Raw genomic sequence first — 26,364 nt, 5'->3', positions numbered from 1 at the left:
CTTCCTGTCCACTTTCTTCACTGCTCTCCTTTCACATCTTTACATGGTAATGGGGAATACAGTGGCTTGTATGATTCTAACTTTAGTGCTCAGTTGTATATCTTTACATTTTAGAAACTTGTCAAGTTCTTTCATGGCTGCCATACCCATTCCTAGTTTTCTTGACTGCATTCTGATCAATATTTGATCCAAGGTATGGGAAATCTTTGACTATTTTGATTTCATTATCTAGGTTGAGATATACTAACCTTTCTCTGGTAGGTTATTATAGTAATTGGTTAGTTAATTCTTGTCCTGAAAAATCACCGCATTAGTTTGCTCTGGCACATGTGTTTTTGTGACAGTGTTGAAGAAGCACTGTGTAAATAGCTATTTAATCAGTACATTCTGCACTAAATTCCATTATTCACTGAAGTATTTTAATTTATTTTCTATAATCCCTCAATGACTGAAATTACCGCAAAGTGTATCCAAGGTAGGCACATCTGGTTCACATGGTCCCTCCTCTAGGTGACTATGTACTTACACAGACACCATTTTCATGGAGAAAACATTCCCAAAATGAGTGTTCAGATCAAACTGTCTACTGGATTCAGTCCTCTGTGTTGGCAGCCCTAGAGGGCTCAGTAATGATACTGCTGGCAAAGAGAAATAGAACAATGAGGAACAGAAAGAACTGTACTTGTAGTATTCTGTATATGCCTAAGGGGGAATTTTTTAAAAATACTTTTGATACAAAGCCAGTTTGAAGAGAGGCCTTGGCCACTGCTCTATCCAAGTTAACACAAATCCATTCTGGTGCTGGTGAAGATTTTACTGGAAAATCAAGTAGGGTTCTCATTGTTTAGAAAAGGAGATGTATTATTAGATATGCTGTGAGACATGCCAACACTTGAGAGAAATTATTCAAACTGGAATATGCTTCTAAAGAATGGTACAAATGTAAACAGGCAGATCTCCAACAGGGCCAGGCTGGTGTAATAGTCTGCCTTCATTTTACAAAGATCCAGCTGAGATCTAGAATGCTGAGGTCAGCTGAAACAAGTGATCCAATTTGGCCTGTTGATAGAAAGGTCTACTCTGAAATGGATCTCGTGTAGAACATTTTATTAGTGAGTAAAAATGCTTTATTTTAGATATCTCCTCAAAAGCAATAAAGATCTCTGGGGGATTTCCATGTTCCATACTACTGTATTTATTTCTTTATTTACATTTCTGTTCTGTATTGTTAATCCTCAGTGACTACCAGTCCATGGTGTTGTATTCACATTCTTAAACCAAAGGAAGGGGCCAGGTTTAACAGCCATGTTTTCTTTCCTCTTATTTTGAGTTGATGGTTACAATCCACTGTGAATTAAGAACCAAGCTACTGCAGCAGGTATCCTTGGAAGGCAGGGCAGACAGCCTTTCTGAGTCTGTACTCATTATACTTATTAAATAACTATAAAATATAATTCCTTGGAGGTGTATGATTCTATTTGAAGTATAAGAAACATGTACAGGTCAATTCAAAAGCGGTAACCACATCATAAAATGCTGGTACAGCATAAAGCATAATATGAGTGCTTTTGTTGTATTGCACTATCATGTCTACTTTGACCTACAAGGACCCTATGAGTGAGAGAGTTCCAAGAGATCCTGTTACATTGTGTGTATACAACACCACTTTCCTGACCACCTTCCTACCCATCCCTGAAAATAGCATCCAACACTCAGAGGTAAGATACTGGCTGTGAAAGAAATACAGCAACATCTTTTGTTGTTCTTCTATTGCCATTTGTCAGAGGTTTTACCACATTTTAAAATGTAAAATGGTTTAGCAGTTCTGATACCAAGGTAGACCACTTTTTCTCATCTCCAGTTGAAGAATATTAAGAGGCTATCCTATGATGGTCAGGCCAGCAAAAACTGCAGCACAACAACATACATTGATGCTTCTGGGAATTCTAAACAGGGACCTGTGAGACCCCAAAGTATTGTATTAGCTTCCCAGTTCTTCACATTTCCCTTGAACAGACATTACGTGAACTGACTTGAAATCTTATTTTGGGAACATGTTGATTTCCTGGGTTTTAAAGAACAGTCCCAAAAGCACCAGCTGAAAAGCACAAAAGTGGTAGATGTAGTGCCCTCCTGATTTACATTTCTTCATTGTCCCAAAATGCTTTTATTCTGGAGTATAAGAGTCAACCTACAAATGATCAGCATTTAAAATAATCAGCATACAAAAGATTCATTATACTTTCCCCACAAAGACATCACAGATCTAAAATACTTCCAGTGTATTGATTTTATTGTTGGGGTGATAGTCTGAGAGGCCAGGGTTTGAATCCCTCCTCAATCATCAAAACCTATTGGCTGACCTTGGGCAAGTTCGACTCTCTTAGCCTTAGAGGGAGGCAATGGCAAACCTCCTCTGAATAAATCTTACTAAAACCCCTTTGTTAGGGTTGCCATAAATCAGTGTTGACTTGAAGGCACAGAACAACACAATACTTTGATGGAAAAAGACATGACTTCTGTGAGTCTGTACTGTAGCGATTCTGAAACTTTCAATGCTGTAGTTATTAAAATGAAACAAAACAACAAGAACAACAAAACCCAACGTGTTCCTGTCCAAGCTAAATTTCGTTTTTGTGGTCTGCCTTTCATATGCATATTAATGTTCCTGAAATGGAGATAGTTCAGAATCCAAATGAAATACTTAGTGCTCAGATGTAGTAGTGCTAAGAGCAATAGTGCCTTCTCTTCTTCATTGTCTTCAGTATTTCTTCTGAAACTCCAAATGCCAAATATGATATTAAAGTTGTGTAGAATGTACTTTCAGATTTTTTTTGTAATTCAGAATAGTGTAAATGACTCCACAAGGGTTAGGTGCATAGCCAAAAACCTGTGGACATTTTAAAGGCAAGTAGCACAGAATGCCAAACCAAGTTCTGCAGAGCTTCTGTGATCAGTCTAAGCCTTACAAGGACTGTAGCTGATGGAAAGGCCTTTCATGACAACAACTACATCTGGAATCCTGTTGGGACATTGCATTTTTGTAAGTGGGCTTACATCTGTGGGAATTAGAATTGCACAGTTGTGCAATGTACATGTCTAGTAGAGGGCTGCTGTTACATTACTATGCATTTTTGGTGGGTAAGATTAGATGCTAGACAAAGAACCATCAGTTCATTACAGACTGTATGCAAGATTTCAGACAATTTGGCTTTATCATGCCTTTTGCTATGTTTCCCTTCCAGCCCCACCACTCACATTCTCTTAGCTAAAGCTTACTTAATTAAAGGCTTACAGTAATCATTGCTTAATTAAAATTCTCATTAGATCTTTTAATTACTATTTTATTTTGACTTTCTATATTTTATGGATTTGTCCCCCTAATCTCATGGTTGTTTTATGCAGATTTTAAAAAAAAGTTGAGAGAGCAGGAACTGTTCTTAAGATCAGGAGGGATAGACAGGCTTTAGTATGAAAGGGAAGATAGTAGGGCAAGGCTAATATGCCTAAGAAAGGGAAGCTGAAAATGAGAGAGGAACAAGGCTGGGACAACATATTTTGCTGCCTGAAGCTAAATACAAGCCTCTGAATCCTATATCACCTTTTACTTAATGTAACTGTACATACACTTAGTTAAGTAGCAGAAGTGCTAAGAAACCATGTTAGTGAATTGTGAAGAAGCGTATCCAGACACTCATAAGAGTGCCTAATGTACATCAAGATCTATGTTTATTGGTGCACTATGCACATTGCATGTAATGCATTGGTGAACAATGTGCATTGGGTACTTTGCCAGCTCTGCTATGTAGTAACATAATAGCAGCCCTCCATTCAATCTGGTCATTACTAAACTGCCCAGTTCTGATTGCTACATACATAGGTCCACTTCCAAAGATGTAACTCTGACATAGGATTCTGGACTCCATTTTCTTCCGCCTAATGAAGACAGAATCCAGCTGGATTATTAATAATAATAATAATTTGTTTTATTTATATACCGCTATTCCAAAGATCATAGCGGTGAACAACAAGTAAGCTAATTAGCAAGTAAGCTAATTTGCCCCCAACAGTCTGGGTACTCATTTTAGCGACCTCGGAAGGATGCAAGCCTGAGTCGAGCTTGGGCCCTTTTGCTGGTCTTGAACTCGCAACCTTGTGGTCTTGAGTGAATGGCTGCAGTACAGGCATTTAACCACTGCGCCACCAGGGCTCCTTGTATTATTATTAGTTGAATCTCATTTCTGGCATCTGACAACATCTGAGACAATGTTCTAGTTTAGGAAGTGAGGTCAGACCATGTGGCATATATTCATTTTTCAACAGAAGGAGTAGTCTGAGACTTGCTGCTGATATCCTGAAAATCTACAATCTGAGGTAGTTGCCACATTCTTCCTAATAGTAGGCTATTGAATAGGAAGAAACAAACAAAACAAATAGCTTCATTTATATACCTCTTCATACTGAACTAACAATGTCTAAGCGGTTTACAACTGTAAGCTAAGTTGTAGTTGAAAGAAGGGATGTGAAAATTCACCAGACGTTTTTCTGGTGAATTTCTCTGAATTCCATCTGAATTTTCTTCTCGATTTTATCTTGTATTTCAATGTGAGACCTCATCTTTTCTTCCTGCACTGAAGTTTGCAGATTTTAAACACATTTCCCTTAATTTGTGCATTCATTTGCACAGTTTTCCTAATATTACACAACATTCCACAATAGAGCAAACCATTTGAAAATGTACTTAGTCTTTTATGCACACTAGTTCTTAGATATACCCTTAAAGGTTCACAAATGTGAGAATGCTTATTGTTGTAAGGAAATGTGTGCCTTGATTCAAGCATAAAGAAAGAAGTGGCACTTTTGTTGAGACTATCAAATCTAATGAATTTATTGCATCCCAAGCAGAAACAAAAGTGGAATGATGGAGAACATAGAAGGGGCTGTAGTAAAAGCAAGGGTGTTTCATCAAATTGAAAGTGGGTTAGAAAAGGCTGCATTCAGTTACCCTGTCTGTTCAACATGTATGCAGAAACCATCATATGAGAGCAGGTTTAGACTCAGAGGAAGGAGAAGTGAAGGTCAGAGAGAGGAATATCAACAATCTAGCATATGCAGATGACACCATACGCCTAGCAGAAAACAATAAAGACTTGGAACAGTTACTGAAGAAAGTCAAAGAGGAAATTGCTAAGGCAGGCTTAATGATGAGCATTAAGAAGAAAAAATGATCATGAAGGTTTTACCACAAGCTAGATGGCAAGGAATTTGTAATAGTTAGGGATTTCCCATGCCTTGAACCATTCATTTGTCAGAATGGAGATTGCAGTCAAGAAATCAGAAAACTGGAATTGGGAGGGCAGCTATGAAAGAAGTAGACAAAGTCATCAAGTGCAATGATATAAAACTGAACACTAAAGTTAGGATGATCCAAGCCATTGTATTTCCCATCACATATACTGACATGACAACTAGACAGTGAGAAAAGCTGATAGAAAGAAAATAAATTCATTTGAGATGTGGTGCTGGAGAAGAGTGCTGAGGATACCATGGATATCCAAGAGGACAAACAAATGGTTCCTGGAACAGATCAAGCCTGAACTTTCCCTGGAAGCCAAGACAACTGAACTGAGGCTGTCACACTTTGGGCACCTCATGAGAAGGTGTGACTCACTAGAAAAGGTAATAAGGCTAGCAAAGTTGGAAGGAGGTTGAAGAAGAGCAAGACTGCATATCAGATGAATGGACTCAAACAGGGAAGCCATGGTCCTGGGACTGCAGGACCTAGCAGAACAGTTGTAGAAAGGGCATCTTGAAGGTGTCTCCTTCATATGGTCACCATGACTTAGAGTTGACTAGAAGACAGTTAACACTATCAGCAATAGTCAAATATGGTGACTGTGTCTCCCATGGTTGCAGAAAGTGCTGAATGTCAGAGGGATACTGCACACTCATCTTTTTCTCTGGGGTTTTCCTTGTTGCTGGGGCTGTGCTGCTTTCATCTTTGTGTCTATTTATTTGCTTTCTATTTATTTCTAACCTATTGGCATGGAACCAGGTCCCAGGTTTTCATACTTAGCTTCTGGAGCAGAGGCAAGAAAGAAAAGGGGTTGAATGTGGGGTTTTGTTATGGAACCATTTTTATGATCAGTCCACTTTGTCTGACAAACTTAGCTATGAAAGATAGATGCTGAAGAGATCCAGTGAAATGTATGGGCTGTGTAGAACAAGGTGGATGAGAACAGAAGAAATAGCTCCTGCATTATTGTTACAGTTTTACATAACAGTCATGTTTGGATGATAAAGTACAGTAAGGAGAGAGCCATATTGCTGATGTGGTTCTGCACGCACATTGTTACATGGCATTCTTGCTGGTTACAAGCAGGATTAATTTGGATTCTTGAAATACAAGCTGGCAAAGGAAGGTTTGCCATGCCAGATTCTTAGTGGTCAGATCACCATGTACTTGCTTGTGAAAGCAAATCTGTAGACACATGCACTGGAAGATGAGTCAGTATTGAGACAATGTGTTTTTTCCTTTTTTTAAAAAAAGATTTTGCACACAGCAGACTGAGGGCCTTAATCCAATTCTCCACTATTAGTAAATAAAATTAAAAATTAGCTTTTGCTGCTCTGAGTTTCTGGTTGCATATGACTCACTGATGTGTGTTCAAATGAATGCTGAGTCAGATCTTCTCAGCAGAAAACATTCTACTTAAATCTTTTCCCCACCTCTCTCTTTCTCTGGGACAGTATAAGGCTTCACATTGATAGTGGTAATGTTTTGTTTTAAAGTTGTTCCAGCATAGATAAACTTTTGGAAGATGCCGACTGAAGGCCACTATGTTGTCTCCAGATGTAAGATCGCTCCCTAGGTATTTCTTGGATATAGAGTCTGACTCCAGATTTCAGTAAAGTTACAACTCCCCAAAATCAGGGGGCAAATAATGGTTATCACAGTTCTGGAATGATCACTGATGGAAAGCCTTTTGGGTACTTGTTGCACATAGCTGCAACTGTCAATACCCATGTGATTTGCTATCCTGGTACTACTTTCACATATGAGCCAGACCTTTCTACAATCTTAGCAAACATGTGCCCCCCCCCCCAAACACTGACATTTTCTCAGGAACAGAAACTACATTATTGACTATATTAGGGCTATAGACCAATTGTCTAAACAAAAGAGGTCTCATAGGGCAATCCAAAATCAGTTTTATAGAGAAGACAAAAAAAAGTGAGAATTATTGAATATATATTGACCAGGTGGAAGATTAGCAATGGCTGCAAATTACAACTCTTCTACCTTTATGCAGGTTTCAGTTCAGAATTACAAAATGTATACATAGTACATGCATGGATCCACTGCATCACACATTTGCCCTTATACCATTTTCTATTCCTGAAATGTCCAGTTACACCTTTAACATTTCCCACATACATAAATAAATGTTGTATAGATTTTTTTTAAGAACCTCTAACTTGTCTGCTTTGTTTCTCTTCTCACTTGTCAAAAGGGCCAATATAGCCTAAGCTATTTTGGAACATATACCTTTGGAACGGAACTGGAGGCTTCTCTTTTGTGTTAACAACACTTCTTATTCCTCCATCTATGGCTCCTGTTGCTCTACTGGGTTTAATTTAACACTTGATTTTAGTGTCCTGGTTAAAGAAATGAATCTGTTTCAGTCATGCCTAGTGCTCTGCATCCATACCCAGCTGGTGTTCAATATTTTTTTTAAATTGGCTCTTATTTCCCTACTCCAATGTTAGTGCAGGTTGGGAATAAGGACTTTGAAGTCATTGAAATATTGCTGCTGTAAACTATAGCTGGAATGAATATTTTTGAATGAACATCAGGTATTCAAATGGAATACATGAATACAAATCCACTCTGCATGCAAAGAAAGGTCTGATTTACCTCCCTTAAATAGATAACAGAGCTAGTGAGACAAGATCTTGAGATAATCCCAGATACTGCTTTATTATTGGTTTATGACAAGGTTAAATGTATTTGAGCTATTAAGGATTTGATTACAAATTTATTGACAGCAGCAAGATTAATAATACCAAGAAAATGGAAAATACAAGGTATTTACAAAATAGAGGAATGGTATAAAGAAGTTTGGTATATTGATATTAATAATAAATTAACACATAGACTAAAAAAGGATTAAGGAAAGGAATGATTTTGAAGATGTATGGAATAAATTTATAAAGTATGTTTTTATAAGGAAAAAAAGGGTTTATGCTTCCATGAGAATCATTGCACTTTTGGACAAATGGTTAACATAATGGTATATATGGTCCCAGGGGTAGGGTGCACTTTGTAGTAGTGTTGTAAAGATGTACAAATGTTGTTTGATTTTAAGTTTATTTATGTGTTTATTAATTAATAATAAAAACAAATTTTAAAGTAGTGTGGGCACAATTCACCTGCAAGTTTTCTTTTGCAAGCATGATTGAAATGAATGGGGACTGTGCAAGAGCTCACTTATTGAATGTTTAATTGTTTTGTATTGGTTATAATAAAAATAAAAGCTGCCCTAGGGGAAAATGGGGTGCTGATCAGGTAATTCTGGATGCTGGCCATTCTGGATATGTTCTGGATATGTTGGTCATTCAGAATAGAGGTCTAGCACACTAGAAAGGAGAGAGGTTGGACAGTTCAGTTTCATAATTTGTTGAATTGTACATGGTAGTACCTAGGTTTTGGTTCTCTAAGGGATATGAAAAGAATATGCTGTGCTATGTTTCCATTACTTATAGAAAATTTATTTTTGTTTGGAAGTCAAATTGGGGAAAGGATGTGTTTCACTCTGCACAATTTTTCTAACTTTTGTTGCTGCATGCCTTCAAGTTGTCCCTAGCTTGTGTCAACCATATTATAGGGTTTTCTTAGCAAGAATTAGGCAGTGGAGCCCTTGCCTACCTCTTAGGCCAGTGGGTTTCTATAGCTGTTCGGGGATTCAAACCCAGGTCTCCCTGAACTACAGCCCATTACAGAAACCACCGCATCATTTGAAAGATCTGTTGTATTATCTTACTCTTCGCTGTGTTACCCCAGTCATGTATCCCCGAATGCTATTTCCAGTGTTACTTTTTTAAAAAGTTATTTACTACTTTGTACAAATGTACAATGGTTTTTTTCATTACTTATGATCCAAAATAGGGGTTAGTTTATTCTTAGGATATAAAATTACATTTTTTTTTTGGTCCAAAGATGCCAGGACTATTAAAAGATGAATTTTTGCTTCTGTTTTGAAATATTAGACACAACCTCTGTCCGTGTGTCTATTTGAGATACATGGGTATGTGTTCTTTGCATGCACAGCTATCAGATAAAGCTGCCTGCCATCTGGTTTTCTTTTATGGTGAAAAACAATTACTTCACCAAATTTGCAGTAAGAATGTGCAGGTGTTTGATATTGTCCATTCTTTTTATTATCTGAGTTTTTTTAATAAAATAAAATAAAATAAACAAATAAACAAATAACTAAATGATTTCATATGTGGCAGGACAAACCTAAAGTGCCAAAGTTGTACTTAATATGGGCAAAATCCCCTACAAAGTACTCCAGCACACAATCAAACATTGTGTAGCAAAACAACCTGGATTGATGAGTTTTGCTCAAACTCTACATGCAAAGCTAAACATCTGGATATAAGCGGCTCTCTTATAAATTAACCAGATTCCACTGAGCCCTGTTAGCTTTCCAAAGAGAATGAGTCACAGACTAACTTCCAGGCAGCTTGGAAGCATAGCGTTTCTATGCTGTATACTCCCATGCAGCCCAGAAGCCACCCAATGAATCACATGGAGACACCTTCATGATGCTGTGGTGGTGTGGCATTTACATGATGCATGCAGGAGAGTCATGAAGCCAGTTACCATCCATACTGCATGCAGCAAAGCTGGCTTTTTCATGCCCAAAAAAGGAGTTCCGCCATTCCTGTGCCAGATGGCTGTCTGCACAGGCATCCTGCTGAGCCATCTGGCACATCTGCCACCACCATGGGTTGTTTGCTCTGGGTTCAGAACAAGGTGCTCAGCCATGTGATTGCCACTGGGCTCCTTATTCTGTCCCCAGAACCAAGCAGCCTGCAGTGTCAAACAGCCCTCTTCCCAGGAAAAAGGTGGGCCAGGTAACAGGAGGAGTCAAGGCAGCTGTGGGACCAGGATAATCAGGGTTGCCTCAGAGTAACCTGGCCAGTGCATGCAGCCCTTAGATGGAGAGAAACCAAGATGTGATCCTCTTCATTGGCTGAAATGGCTGAAACTAGGGTGGGTTGGAAGAGCAATGGCATAATAGCCAAGTAACAGAATTCAAAGTTAGAGAGAGAGAGAATAAAGAATGAGAGAATCTTAGCAGAAAGAAAGACTCAGAGCTAGAAAGGCATACCTTTGTGAGACCAATGGACCAAGAACAATAAGATACTAGTTAAATAAGAGATCTGGATAAAGCAGGGGCAGGATCTAACTATGCTTGCTGAATGTTCTTAACTTTAATTGTTTTATTACCATGTTGCTCATATGATATTTTCAAACTATTGATCTTTTTATTCAGTAAACTTTAAATGCTTGTTGTTTGACATGTTGTTGTCACTTTGGAGAGGCATCCATCTTAAGTCTAAGAGATAATACAGAAGAAATCAACTCACAGCCAGAGATATGTGAGGCAGGTTTGGCAGAGACAACCAGAGAAAGAAAAACATTTACTTGGTGACAGCAGAAAAAGCCAAAGGAAGAAAAAGTTTAAAGGAATGAGGGCACACTATTTTGCATATGACAGAGCTTTGGCAATCCATGACAGATGGATTTCAGGACCCTCAAGTTTCTTCTTTGAGCTTGAGCTTGGAAAACTCTTCTATACTATATATAAATCTTATTGCCAGATGGTGAAATTATTAGAAAATTGGGTTCTTGGTTCATTAATTTCATTCTCTCAGTTAAGACAGGATAACTTTATAATTTCTCTCCTACCTGCAAGAAACTCACTGAAAACTGTGCAGTTTTGAAAGACTATTGACAGTTTGAGATTTATTTTGTGGGGGGAAAAGACCAGAAACAAAAACAAAAAATTGAAGGTTTTGGCAGAGAAAACAGGATTTTACGTGCAGAAAACAAAGTTTCTATAGAGAAAATACAATTTTCTTTACAGAAATGTTATTATTGGCATAGATCCCCCCCCCCCCCCCCGTCCAGGCAATTATGCTTTCTTTGCAGATGTGTTGAGATAAAATGGGGATGGGACAAAAATGCTGTTTCCTTCACAAAAACTATTTTCTGCATAAAGAAACCATGTGCGCTTTTGTGCAGAGTAAGTCCTAAATTGTGACAATTGTCACTTGTCTAGAATTCTCCTTGTCAGGATTACCTGACACCTGAGAAACCTGTCGTTCAATTTTCCCCGTATATTTTCAAATATTCCTTCCATCTCTACTGTGTTCACATTATGGATAAAGAACCCACTGCAACTTTTTCTACTTGTATATCACTTTTGAATCCAATTTTTAGTTACCTTATGCTGCTTTCATTATCTCAGTAAGGTACCTTTGTTGGGAACTAGATAAAATGTAAATCTGTGCATGTTCAACAATAAATGAACAGATCAGTGGATTAAAAACCAGGTAAATAGCTCATTTATTTAATTGATGGCAGATCTATCACAAATACATGTATAGGAGTAGAGTGGCTTTTTGAAATGTTTCTCATGGGGCAAGGATACATTCTAGCTGTGCTCAAGCCAGGCAGCCAAACAGGTGAAGAACACTTATTCATTCTTTGCATTGGCACCAGGCCCCTGAAAGTACATGAAAAGCTTTCAAATACAAACCATTAAAGTGGCATTCAGGGAACTTCAAACAACGAGCCTGGCTCCAGACAACTCCCGCCTAAAACCTTTTAGTGAAAGAAACCCTTCCCCTGACATCAAGATGATCTTGCATGACTGACATATTCAAAAAATCTTGTGATGTGTCATGAACCTTTTAGAAAAGAAATGGATCTGTCCTTTTAACCCAACACAATTAGCTGCAATGAGAAATTGTTTGTATGGGATTATTAAAACAATCGTATGGAAAAAAGGACTGGCATTACAAAAATTTCTCTTAGGGTAGCAACCTGAACCAGTGTCCTCTGAGGCTACACAAATCTACACAACAATTTCCATGTAAGCAAAAAACAGATCTTTAAGTAAAGATTAAGTGGCGACTTGAAGGTTTTCATCTTCTGCCCCAAAGGTGAGAACCTGTGACCTTCAAAATGTTGTTGAGTTTTGAAACCCATCAGATGGTATGACTGTCAGTGAAGATGAACAGTCAACACTCTCTGGAGGGCCATATGTTTCCCATTATTACTCTGCATCAAGGATGGGTTCTTCGGAGACAATTTAATACTCCTCCAAATTAGGAGGAGTAACTAATACCCCAGATGACAGGATCAAGATTCAAAATGACCTGAACAGACTAGAAAACTGGGCCAAAGCTAACAGAATGAAATTCAACACGGAGAAATGTAAGGTACTGCACTTAGGGCGGAAAAACGAAAAGCACAGATATAGGATGGGGGACACCTGGCTGAATGAAACTACGTGTGCAAGGAATCTTGGAGTCCAAGTAGATCATAAGTTGAACATGAGTCAACAGTGCGATGCGGCAGCTAACAAGGCCAATGCAATATTACGCTGCATCAATAGAAGTATAGTGTCTAGATCAAGGGAAGTCATAGTGCCACTATATTCTGCTTTGGTCAGGCCCCACTTGGAATATTGTGTCCAGTTCTGGGCACCACAATTCAAAAAGGACATTGAGAAACTGGAGCCATGTGTCCAAAGGAGGGCATCTAAAATGGTGAAAGGTCTGGAAACCATGCCCTATGAGGAACGACTTAGGGAGTTGGGGATGTTTAGCCTGGAGAAGAGAAGGTTAAGAGGTGATATGATAGCCCTGTTTAAATATTTGAAGGGGTGTCATATTGAGGAGGGAGCAAGCTTGTTTTATGCTGCTCCAGAGACTAGGACCCAGAGCAATGGATACAAGCTCCAGGAAAAGAGATTCCACCTCGACATTAGGAGGAGCTTCCTGACAGTAAGGGCTGTTCGACAGTGGAACACACTCCTTCCTCGGGGTGTAGTGGAGTCTCCTTCCTTGGAGGTCTTTAAGCAGAGGCTGGATGGCCATCTGTTGGGGATGCTTTGATTTGGATTTCCTGCATGCCAGGGGGTTGGACTGGATGGCCCTTGTAGTCTCTTCCAACTCTACAATTCTATGTTTCTATGTTTCTATGATTCTGTTCATCACTATAAGAATAGGAAATGGATCCACTAATAGCAAATATATGAGCATGTAGAAAATTACGGAAGACTATAGTAGAAATTTTAAAAAAGCACAATATTTTTCAATAAATTGAAGATTTAGAAACACTTTCTCCTTTTTTATTTTAAAGGATTGAAATTTTTAGGATTTTTTGACATATACTACATATTACTTATTTTTTTTATCTGTTCTATATTTGCTTCCCCAATTTGAAAATACAAAAAAAAAAAAAAAAAAAGCCCACTGTAAATATATGGAAGCATATCTTGTAGCATATGCAGCTTTCACCTTCAGTACTGTCCAATCTATTTATGAAATCTAAAACTATGAACAACATCACTTGAGTTCAGAAAATGATTGCAAGTAGTAAGCAATTTTCCAGCTGACACCTAAACTTTTGTAACATGGATTATAAGGAAATTTAAGATAAGTTGTTGAAAATAGAAATCATCATAGTAACATGCAAAATGAATGGTTTTTTAATTGTCAGAACAAAATGAGTGGGGGGAAGAAATACCTGCTTCACTATGTTGACTCTCAGTTTCTGTGTGTAACTGTTTAAATTAATGGACCGTTTCAGATTCAGTGTCATGTAAACAAGCCTGCCTTATTTATGTTCCGTGCTTGACTACATAAAAGTTTATTGCAGGTAATCGCTAAGCTTTTTGTTGCAACCACTAATTGTACAGAGAAAGTGAACAGGATTAGTTAGGCAAACAGTAGCTTATGTTCTGTCCTTTCTGTGTAGCATGCTTCCCATTTTGAATCAAGAATAGTGTCTTCAAGGAAGGGAGTTTGGTAAATTGTGGCTACATTCGGACACCAGATAATGTTCTTCATCTTTGCACAAGTCAGATTTCATGCAAATACAAAAGCCATTAGGGCATCATCAGTAATTGAATGACACATTTTATTTCCTGGTATCAGATGTTTGGAGTTTGATTCCTGTCTCTTAAAAAAACCTCACTGCATAAAATTCATTACAGTTGAATTTCCATTCGTTTAACTGGCTTTTGTTCATTTTTTGGGCCAACTTTATTTTTTTATTTTTCTAAAAGAAAATAGAAAATAAGTAACTACTGTTACTTATTTTTAAAATAGCTGCATGTTGTGACTATGCAGCATAAGTTACTTTATGTTATAATTTAAATACATTTGAATTATAAAAATAACTACAAACACTCCAAACAGATCTTCAAATATCCCATTTTAGGACTAATGAATAGACATTCATTACTAACCATATTAAAAGTTTAATGTAAGCAGTCATTATGTTACTTTTTAAAGTGTGATTGTGTCTGTAAGGTTGATATGCAAAAAGTAATGTATTAATGGTACATGTCATTAATTGTAGAGTGTTACTTACAAGTTGTGTATCTAGCTAAAATTTGTTAAGGGCTTTAGAATCACAGAACCATAGAGTTGGAAGAGAGCTCAAGGGCAATCCTGCCCACCCCCTGCCATGCAGGAAATCACAATCAAAGCATCCCCGAAAGATGGCCATCCAACCTCTTCTTTAAAACCCCCAAAGAAGGAGACTCCACCACACTCTGAGGGAGTATATTCCACTGTCAAACAGATCTTACTGTCAGGAGGTTCTTCCTAATGTTAAGATTGAATCTCTTTTCCTGTAGTGTGAACCCATTGCTCTGTCTCCTATTCTCTGGAGCTGCAGCAAACAAGGTTGCTCAGTCATGTTATTCTGTCTTTCTGTGCTTCTGTCGCTAGGGCAGCTACATGAAATTTAGCCATTTTACCATGACCACAGCCGCCTTTGGCATATGGCCATCCTAGCTGGCATGCAGGGGACATTATGTAGATCCTCAACCTTAGCCTTTTTTTTAAATGCTTTATATTGTAATTTGGATTGGCTACAACAAGAGTGGGGTACTCAGTAAAACCAATTTAAAGGCTCAAAGAACTTTCTTCGGGGCTGTGCAGACTGCCTCTAATGGGCGACCTACAGGCGCCTCCATTTTCGGCAGAGTGGGGCCACGGCAACTGCACGCCTTGGGCCTGATCTGGCCTTTCCAGGGTTAAAAAAGGAGCCACAAAAAGCGGCTCCTTTTTACGCCTTGGAAGGGATGTGATAGCCATGGTGGCATGGCCTTATGAGGCTCCTTCAGGTTTCCATATATATAATTTTAGTTATCACTGCCTCTCCCCCTCTTCCCCCTCCTCTCTGTTCTTTTTTCCACCTTGGGAAAAATCTTTAGTAGGTGAACTCCTCAACTTATAGACCCATAATGATATTTCCTACATGCATGAACACTTGGAGGGAGATAGTTTCAATGGCCCCCAACTTTGAAATCACAGGATACATCTACACTGTAGAAATAATACAATTTGACACACTGCCATGGTTCCATCCTACAGAACGCTGGCAACTGTAGTTTTGTGAGGCACCAGCACTCTTCGGTAGAGAAAGCTGAAGACCTTGTATAAATCCCAGGATTCCATAGGATGGAGTTACAGCCCATTAAGTGATGTCAAAATGCATTATTTCTGCAATGTAGATGCACCCATAGTGCCATGCTGATCTCACCCCTAGGCTTCCACAGGCTTGCCTTATCTAACTATCACCATCAGTTGTATGCAGAGGAGAAGACGGCATCTCAAGGGCTTTTCCCAAGAATGTTCTCTTTCTCCCTTTGGTCAAAGAGGAGCCCCAGGAAATTGGCATGGAAGGCAGCTACTTTTGGTATTCAAAGGACCCTTAAAGAGTTTTCCTCAGTGGTCTCATTCCCACCAGTTTGAATCGGTTTAAATTACCATGGTTTGCACTTAAACCGAATCACTTCAGAAATTCGGAGGGGGGGGCATGCACTAGACCTATTGACACTGATTTTTTTTTCTGCGTCTTTTTGGATAAATTGATTCCGTGCAAGTGTGAACCAGATGTGGATCAGAATCAATTTAAATTAGCTCTTTGGCCAGCTGGAACCGGTTCATTTTGAAACCATTCATCAATGTGAACCACAAGTGGGTTATTTTATTTTATTTTGCAGCAAGAAAATGTGATCAGGGCAAATGTAGTGTGAACCATGCTCTGCTGCTGAACTGATCCATCAATTCAGATCACAAAGCAATTTATTTGTAAGTGGGAATGTGGCCAATGCTCATTACTTTACTTTGCATTACTTTTTTTGAGGTGGAAAAAAAAAACCTTAGGTGATTGAACTTAATAGCATCAAGTTTTCAAAGTAACTGAAGGAAATACTCATGGTTCCAGTAATGTAACTTGGGATGTGATTTTGTTATGCTCTATCCACTCCTATAATTACAGGGAACAATCATTCTCTGTTTCTCAGACTATCATTCAGACTGCATAGTCAAATCAGCGTACAACAGCTGAATTCTGACTCATCAATTTGGACTGGTGACCCAATATGGTGGCAATGTTATAATTTCTTTAAAATGTTTTTAAAACAAATATTGGAATTATTAAAATATCAAAGTTTTGACAAGGCACATCTGTGATATTTCCAGTAAGTAGATTGTCTTCAGTTCATACCCTTTTGATCGCTGGCTCACCCTCTCGCTTTTTTCTTGGTATTGCCATATACAATACATATATTAATTACACAACACATTAATTTCATTGTTCATCATGCCGATTGTCCCCAGTAGTACTTTTTCTCTGTTGGATAATAGTGAGTTATTGCTGTTCACAGGAAACCTTCCAGGGGCTGTGTGACTCACAAGATGCTGCTTTCAAAATATTTATTTCTCCACTCCCATCTCTATCTCTGTCTTACTCTTACTCTCTTTTCTTTTTTGGGATAAGGTAAGTGTCTCAAAAAAAAAAAAACAACCTTGATAGGTGAGTCCAAAACTCTGTCTTCATGTACACGTTACCCTTTACTTTGGCAGCTGCACTAAATACTTGTACAGGTTTTTCCCATACCAGTAACCTTATTTCCCTAGAAGTGGCAGTCTTAAACAGTGCAATTAAGATCCAGTTCTCAGAAGATTTTCAGTGTTGGAATTGTTTCAAGTGTTAATATCAAGTTGAATCTAGCCTTCTGATCTTGGGATTAAAGTGAGAACAGTTGGGAAAGATGTACCATAAAGTTTGATGTAGTCTTATTCTACTCTGTTAATATATTTAAACTTTAATGCTTTATAGATGTTGTATGAGAGCCTGTGTGTGGTAGTTTGAGCATTGGACTAGGGCTCTGGAGATCAGGATTTGAATCACTGACTGGACCTGAAAACATACTGGGTGCCCCTGGACAAGTCACACTCTCTCAGCCTCAGAGGATGGCAATGGAAACCCTCCCCCCCCCCCCCCAAGATAACCCTGTAATAGAGTCACCTTGGGGTTGCCATAAATTGGGAATGACTTGAAGATACACAACAGACACACACAGGTAGTATAAATCTAAGTATGTCTTAGAAAAGTTCCTCCTCATCTTTGGGTGCATCTACACTGTAGAAATAATGCAGCTTGACACCACTTTAACTGCTGTAGTCCCAGCCTATGGAGTCTTGGGATCTGTTGTTTCAGAAGGTATTCAGCCTTTTCTGTCAAAGAGTGTTAGTGCTTCATAAAACTACCAATCCCAGGATTCTGTAGGTTGGAGCCATGACAGTTAATATGGTGTTCAATGGCAGTATTTATATAGTGTAGACACACCCTCAGATGCTATTTGGATCACACTCTCATTCTGTTTGGATCAAATCTGGGAGTACAAGACCATGGACTACAGGACAGTTGGCCATGCTAGATAGAGGTGGAAGGCAGATTAGTTTTTATGGTTTTGGTGCAGCACCTTAAATAACATATTTGTTCTTCGTGTGGGAAAATCTAAAAGTTTTGAAAAGGAAATCAATGTGCACTATAAATTTTGGAGCAAAGTTCCAAAGTCATAAATCAAAGAGACAGGAATCAAACAAGGATTTTTTCAGCATGACAAAAAGCACGTAGGCAAAATCAATATTTTGCAAGCAGGTCTATGTTATGCAGTAGCATAGTGAATTTGTACTACTTTCTGTTTCTTTGCCTTATCTAAGAAAGGTTTCACTTTGTCTCATGATGTTTCCAAAAGACAATGGCTACTGCCACACTGCAAAAATAAAGCAGTTTAATACAACTATAAGTGTCATGGCTCAGTGCTATGGAGTTTGTTGTTTGGGGGTTTGTAGTTTTGTGAGATATTTAGCCTTCCCTGTGAGAAAGCTCAGGTGGCCCCACCTAAGTACAAATCCCAGGATTCCATAGCATTAAACCATGGAAGTTAACCTGGTGTCAAAATGCTTTATTTCTGCAGTATGGCAGAAGTTAATCCACTCATTTTGCAAATTATTGTGTTTACTGAATTTTGCCATTTTTTAAACATGATATCAACGTGTTTTTTTAAATTGTTCTTCTCCACTTCCCCCCCCCCCCAATTGAGTTTCTCCAATGACTGTGCTAAAATGTATATATTGTAGAAAGTGCATGTTTGTGTTTTAAAAGTAATAATGTCCAGAAGGCAGCATATTAGCAAAATTGCTTTCACAAATGTATATTAAGCAAAATTGTGTTAGAAGGGCACGTCCTACAACTGTACACAAAATGTGTATGGGTTTCCATCAGAAATCAAAAACAGAATTGCACTTGAATTTAAGATTGGAAAATGGAAAACTTTATCTCTGTGACAAACAAGGTGGGATGAGGGCTTACCATGATCTGGTTGATCTGCTCACAGAATCACTACAAGATCAGCTGTAGGCATGTACAAAACTATTGGTGCAAATGAAACTAGTTAAGATTCACAAGGAGCTTATCATTTCTGTGTTTCAAGATGATTAAAAGATGGTATATATTTGTTAGTTAGAAAGCCAGGGGGCAAAACACAGTGGGATTTTTCAATTAATAAAAAGGGCATCTTTGGAGCATCTTGAGATGTGTCTCTCTTATCTCCTCCAGATTTCATTGGGTGTTCCCCAGTTTTTGCTTTCTCAATATATATATATATATACACACACACACACACACACACACACACACACTGTATATGGATAGATAGATAGATATGAATGACAGTGTTTTGAGCCAGAGGCCGACTTGAACTCCATCAGAGACTGCATAACTCGTATTTCCAAATGTCAACATATGTGGTTGCCATTACATGTTTGTAGGCTTCTACTTACCATGATAATACGCAAATGGTGGCAGTTGAGGGTGTGAGACTTCCCCTCAAGTGGTATTGTGTACAAACCATGGTGTTGCATACAAATAGAACCACAATCATGCAAATATTCCTTGCAGCCACCTGAAGTCTCACATTGTTATGCTGGAACCTGACATGGTAATTAATTTTGCATCTTAAATTTGGAAAGCTCATCTTATAGTATATCTTTCATTATCTTCTGGTTCTTGACATTTTCCTTCTCTGTTCCTCACAAAGGCTTCATGTAAGGGATTAGAAGCATTCACATATAACATTGCTGCTTAGCAGTACTAGACACTATTACCACAGAAGGATGTTATTCTTCACTAATGTTCTTTTTAAGAGAAGCGACAAGTAATTGTAGCAAATGTTGTTTTAAAAGACTATTGGCTGTTCGGGCTTATTACACAATTTAGACATGGTTGTTTTGCACAGGAAACAACATTTTTGCGCAGAATACTAGCTGCTCCAAACATGTTGCTTTCTGCTCAGAAGAAAATAAACTGTTTTCTTGACAAAACAAGTACATGAAAATTTTGTGCAAAATTAGTCCAGGATTTTCCTTGTCATAGTTTCACAACACCCAAGGAACACATTTGAGGCCATTTAAAAATATATTTTTGAATATTTTTTCCATCCGTACTATTTAGGGCAGAGCTGTAGATTTTCTAATATTTCTTTTTGACCATGCTTGCACATGAAAAGGCTCAGCTGTGACTGTAAAATGGAAGGGAAAAATTAGAAGTGGTAAGCGTGCATTTCATGAAAGTTTTTTCCACCACTATTTATTTATTTATTTAAAGGTTTTTTTCTATGGTCCTTCATCCTTTTTAGTATTTCACGTTTAAGGACAATTGGTCAAATGAACATGCAGTATATTAAACATACTTTAATAAAACAAACTTAAAACAGTTTATGAGGGTTCGGTAAACAGACGCTTTCTGCTTACCATAGAATATTCACAGCATTGCTGTTAAGACACCCAGGTGGTCCTCCCTAAGGAGGGTGAAATAGTCCACTCTTTTATTGCTGAATACCTCCAAGAAGTAATGCTTGGGAAGCATTCTCCTTGGTTTTAAATCCCAAACTGCTTAAGTCCCAGATATGAACAGGCAGTGAAGTTTGCTCCAATCTGGTCTATTTTTACTTCTCCCTCTTGAGGAATTCTCTATAAGCTTTCAAGAAATGTGCCAGGTTCTGTGGAATTCAGCTTGCAAATCAAGCTCTTCCTAGCTCTTCCTACACTAGTGACTTTTTTGTTCTTGTTCATGTTAGCTGGTGCTCCTATTCTGTCTGATTATAACTCAGAACGAGGAACAAACAAGTAAACAAAGCTGTGCAAGGAGGTAAAGTATTTGCGTTGGCTTTGATTTAGATTTCCTGCATGGCAGGGGGTTGGACTGGATGGCCCTTGCGGTCTCTTCCAACTCTATGATTCTATGAATAACTCATATTAGCTTTACTAAAAGTGCACCGATTTAACATGCAAAACAGGACATGCACAATTGCACCCTTTGTTTCTAGATCTATTACTTTGCTCATGTAAATAGTGACAGGTCTAAACAGGTCTTCTGTTTAGACCTGTCACTATTTACACGAGCAAAGTAATAGATCCAGAAAGATGTAGGTTTCCTACATATAGACAGACCTCCCAGTCATAAGAAGAATACCCATGTGTTAGCAAGACAAATTTGTTAGTTACACGTGAGGAAAGCAAATGGAGCTGGAGTGGGTAAGACTAGTGCCCTTCCTTCTTTCTACTTATGTTGATTCAAAAAATTCTGTAAACAAGTGAATATTGATACCACTCTTTGGAAGCAATTTCTGCTAAGTTCCTTTCTTTTACTGTTGTCCTACACCACCAGTCTGTCACCTTTGCCGTGTTTAGCAAAACTGAAAAAGTGAGACCTGATTCTGTGCATCTGAGGACAATGGTTTGACCCTATTGAGTGGGTTGATATACTGTAGTTTTCCTTGGCGCGTGGTGGGCCCCTGGATTGCCATTTGCCAAACCGTTTTTACAACAGATGACTTCTCTCCTTATGGTGTCTCTGTACCTTGGCAATTATGAATCAGACTGGAGGCAAGATTAAAAGAAACCCATCAAGACATCCCATACATCCTTGATTGAAAAACATTAAATCTTCAGGATTAATCATTCAGCAGGTATATGACAAACACAAAGATGTCAGACTGAAATAACATGCCAGAGCTTTTAAAAAAAGAAAGAAGTGGGAGGAAGAAAGGCTATCCTCCATCCAGCTATCCAAAAGCAACAAAAGATGTGCCAGACAACTTTTTTTTAGGTTAGGGATGGGGTTAGGACTGGATGAAGCTAGATCCTTGCCTTGTGGATTTGCTCTTTATGCTGTTGCGTGTGAAAACAATGTTAATGTAACCTTATAGTGGAAACTTTAGCAACATATAATTGACAGTAGAAACTGCCAGTGTAGAAAAATTATCTTTGGAACATGTGTCACTGTAGACTCTGTATTTAGTCAGATTGTGATTGTTTAACATTTGGGATAAAGAAATTTGCCAGTTTTGCTTCTCTAGCATTTACCCACTTTAAACCTCAAATTCTTTTTGTTCTGAATATGAAAACAATGATTTGGGGTAAATTCTTCAAAAATGAACCAAAAGAAAGTCATTCTCCATCTTCACTGGCTGAATTTGTTACCTACAAGCCTCTTTAGCATGGTGAGAACCATTTGGTATCTCCCAATAGCTGCCACATTGCGCTTAAAGATTACTTGCTGCTTGGAGGAGGGCAGTGGCAACTCTGATTTAGCACTAATAATGCTGGACAGACAGATTTGTGAACTAAGATTTTTAATTTTGTTCTTTCTTTCTTTCTTTCTTTCTTTCTTTCTTTCTGGAAGCCTGGATGGGTGAATCTGTCACTTATGAGTTCTCCTGCATTCAACGTTTGGTAGGAAGAATTGCATTAAATCTACCAGAGGGCAAACAAAATGAATTTTTCTCTTCTCTAATCCACTATTACATTCCCCTCCCCATCTCTTTTTCCAAAGACAGTCGGCCCTTCTTATACACGGATTTTTTTATACACGGATTCAAGCATACATGGTTTGAAAATGTTAAAAAAAGTATAAATTTCAAATATCAAACCTTGATTCTCCATTTTTAAAAAGGGACACCATTTTGCTATGTCATTATATTTAATGGGACTTGAGCATCCACGGATTTTGTTATCCACGGGGGAACTTGGAACCAAACCCCAGCATATAACAAGGGTCCACTCTAGTTTGTTTTGTCATTTTCTTATAATGTTGATAAGGCCCTTCTTAATACCATTTTAGATTACCATTGTTACTATTGGTTGCTTTCTGGGTATAGTAATTAAAAGTTGATTACAGTACATTAAATTCACACGATTCCCTATTAAAAAGACTTTTTATGTGCATTATTTGTGCTGTACAAGGCTCTCTCTCTCTGCCTCTTGAGGGAAAAATGATTATTTCTCCCCAGTCATACTTAGATTACATGTGGAGAGTATATAAAAAAGCTGTTGGAAGCATATCCATAAACAGGTGGTGTGCTGTGAATTGTAAGACCAGAGAGACCAAGCCTAGCTTTCTCTATTGAGACAGAAAACAAGAGGTTAAATTGTCCATTTTATACGGCCTTTCTCTTCAGTTACATTGTACCTGTATTATCCATATTCAGTTTGTTGTGTTGCTCCCCTAAGGAAAACTGAAGAACCTTGAAATGCCACAGAGTCATGACACCTGCATCAAAGCTATGTGCTGGTAAATAGTGTCAAAACTATGGACTGCTGGCATCTACAAATTGGTTCAAGTTTCTTGCTAATGAAAGTGTACGTTTGTTCCAGTTGCTATGTTTGGTCATAGCTGATTAGCTTATATCACTGATACTAGTTTTGTTTGTGGGGTTGCCAGGTGAAATTAGGGGCATGGCTTCTGTACTTCAATAATTGTGTAAGAGAGGGATATTCAGCAGAAGAATCTTGTGTGACCAAACAACATTTCCTAAAAATTCCTCTTCTGCACAGTTATTAAAGGTACAAAAGCCCTGGACCTTATTTATCTGGCAATGCTATTGCATGGTGTCTACCTTTTAGGTTTATATGGAGGCAGTGTAGTGTAGTGGTTTAAGTGACAGACTAGGACTCAAGGAGATCAGGGGCCAGATCCCTCCCTCCACAGAGAAATGTGCTCATTGATTTTGGGCAAGTCTCATTCTCTCAGCCTCAGAGGATATCAACAGCAAACATCCTCTGAACAAATCTTGCCAAGAAAACCTTGTGCAGGGTCTCAATTATTCAGAGTCAACTTGGAGGCATATAACAACAGCAGACTCAGATTAGGTCCCCCTCTCTCCATTTGCAGAATAGGCACCGAGCTATTTTTAATATTTTATTTTAGGTTATACATTTTATATGGTTTAATTATTGTTATGTTTTATGGCCTTATTTAATTGTTTCAACTGCTTTTTTTTTAAAGTAAGCTCTTTGATAGTTTTCAGCAGCAAGATGGCACAGAGATAATCATATTCAGGATCATGAAAACTATCACATGAAATAAACTCCACTGTCCTTTGGATGCATATGCTATGTTGATGCTGTTGGTTGTGTTGCTGTCAGCTGCCCTTGTGTAATCCTTGACTCATAGCAACTCTGTGGATGAGATATCTCCAAGTCTACCTGTGCTCCACTGCTTTAGGTCCTACAAATTCAGAAGCGTGACTTCCCTAATTGAGTCTAGCCATTGGGCATACAGTCGTCTTTTCTTTCTGCTGCTTTCCACTTTTCCCTGCATCATTGCCTTTTCTACTGAGTTTTTCCTTGTCATGGTGTGTCCAAAGCATGACAATCTCATTTTAGTCATCCTGGCTTCCAGGGAAATTTCAGACTTGATCTGTCCAAGGACCCAAGTGTTTGTCTTCTTGGCCATCCACAGTATCCTTTTGTTCTCTTTATACACACTCTCCCTTGGCAAACTTATTAGTTCTTTCAGTTTCTCCTACCATTTATACGCCGATGATACCCAGCTGTACCTTTCCACCCCTAATCTTTCACTAGAGCTAGAGCAGCAAGTGTCATCCTGTTTAACAGCTGTCTCCCACTGGATGCACCATCGGCGTCTGAAGATCAATATGTCCAAGACCGAGCTTCTTATTTTCCCACCTAAGCCCACAGTGTCAAACTGTGTTAATTCAGCTGTGTGGCAACAGCCCTAGCTGTCCTCTCTTCACTTTTGCCCTCCTGTAGCACTGAATAAACTTGCTGGCGAAACGTAATGCTCTTCCAGTTTCAAAAAGGATTGTGGTCTTTCTCCTGCATGTGCCAAGGAAGTCAGGCTTTGGGGCAGGTATAAAAATAAGAGTGTGATTTTTTAAAAAAACAAGGAGAGATTTGAAGTAGTACAAAATTCTGAGTTGAAGAAATACTTTCTGTCTTTTTTTTTTCCATTTTATTTTTTGCTTCCTGGTAGGAAAGTTTCAGCAAATGGTTACAACAGGAAGACCAAATTTTAAGCCATTGAGCAGTAAAGTAGAGTTTGCTTCAAGTTCATTCTTGCTGTGATAATGACGGTGGCTTCTTAGCTAGTTTGGCTACAATCTCTCTCTTTTCTTCTCCATTTAGATAATTATCTACACATGTACCATCCTACTAAAAGCAGCTCCATAAATTTCACAGGCAGTTAATCACCACTGTGCTACTTAACCACACAGAACAGACAAGTAACATTTTCCTGGCTTGACCAGAAACACCATGCATCCAAGAGAATTTCAAGCTGCCACCAAGTGGTCTTAGAGGTTATGTGAACTGGCTCCAATTCCTTACTTTTGCACAAACTTATTTGCTGCCAAGTACATCAGCACCCAAAAGTTTCCCCTGGTTTTGTAAAAATCTTTTCCTATTTGAAAGAGGGGTTTTGAACTGATTTTTCAGGTCAGGGGGAAGGTGGTGAAAGCTGTTATTTAATATGGGTTTGAGTTTTGAAATGTTTTTCCTACATATAGTTGAGAGGATATAAAGGGGAAAGAGCAGGGGAAATGGAAATGACTGTCAAAGGCCCTGAACAGACCAGTGATTACCGCCAGTATCAGGGCAGAGTGGGGGCATGGTAACTGTTGGAAAGCCTATGGCACATGTGCCAGAGATGGCACACAACACCATTTGTCCTGGAACCCAGTGGAGAGAAGGAGCAACAAATGTGCACCTGTTCCTCCTCTTCCCAGAGCTTTCCTGGCCTCCAGCTGCCTTTCCAAAGGCAGCCAGAGGCCAGAAAAGGCATAAGGGGAGAGGTCCAACCTTGGACGTTCTGCCCCCAGAGGGTGGAAGTCCCGTCCAGGGCACCAAGTGAGACCTTGTGCCAGAAAAATGTTTAGTTGGGGCACTCAAGCCCAAAAAGGTTCTCCATCACTGGATACACACTGTGCCAAAGGAGTGCCAAAAAGCCATGGTGCCAGCAGCTACAGCACCCTTTCTCTGGCACAAAATGGAGCTACTTTTTGCCGCTACTTTTTGAGCCACAGAAAGACTAGATCAGGGATGCAGCATGCGGTTTTCACGGCCCCGATCTGACAAGGAAAGGGGACATCTGTACAGCCCCAAAGTGACCATTGAGAGATGAAATGTACTTTTATTTTGTCAAATATGAAAGTTTCCTTCCTCCATACCTGTTTTTAAATGTGCCTATAGTGGGCAGCACTCCTAGCAAAGTGGGGTCAATGGACCAATGGCTCCTTCTTAAACATTATATTTTCAATGTGGTTTGGGCCCCTGTGCTTGCTATATTATAATTTTTTTCTTAAAAAAAAAATCCTGCATGGGTACACAACGTGAATAACGTCATGTCTAGTTTGGCCCTAAGCTCTTTTGCATACTTGGCATAACACTTAATCC

The sequence above is a fragment of the Sceloporus undulatus genome, chromosome 2 (assembly GCF_019175285.1).
Source record: "Sceloporus undulatus isolate JIND9_A2432 ecotype Alabama chromosome 2, SceUnd_v1.1, whole genome shotgun sequence".
In the NCBI taxonomy this organism is placed as follows: domain Eukaryota; kingdom Metazoa; phylum Chordata; class Lepidosauria; order Squamata; family Phrynosomatidae; genus Sceloporus; species Sceloporus undulatus.
Note: the sequence above shows the minus strand (reverse complement) of the source record.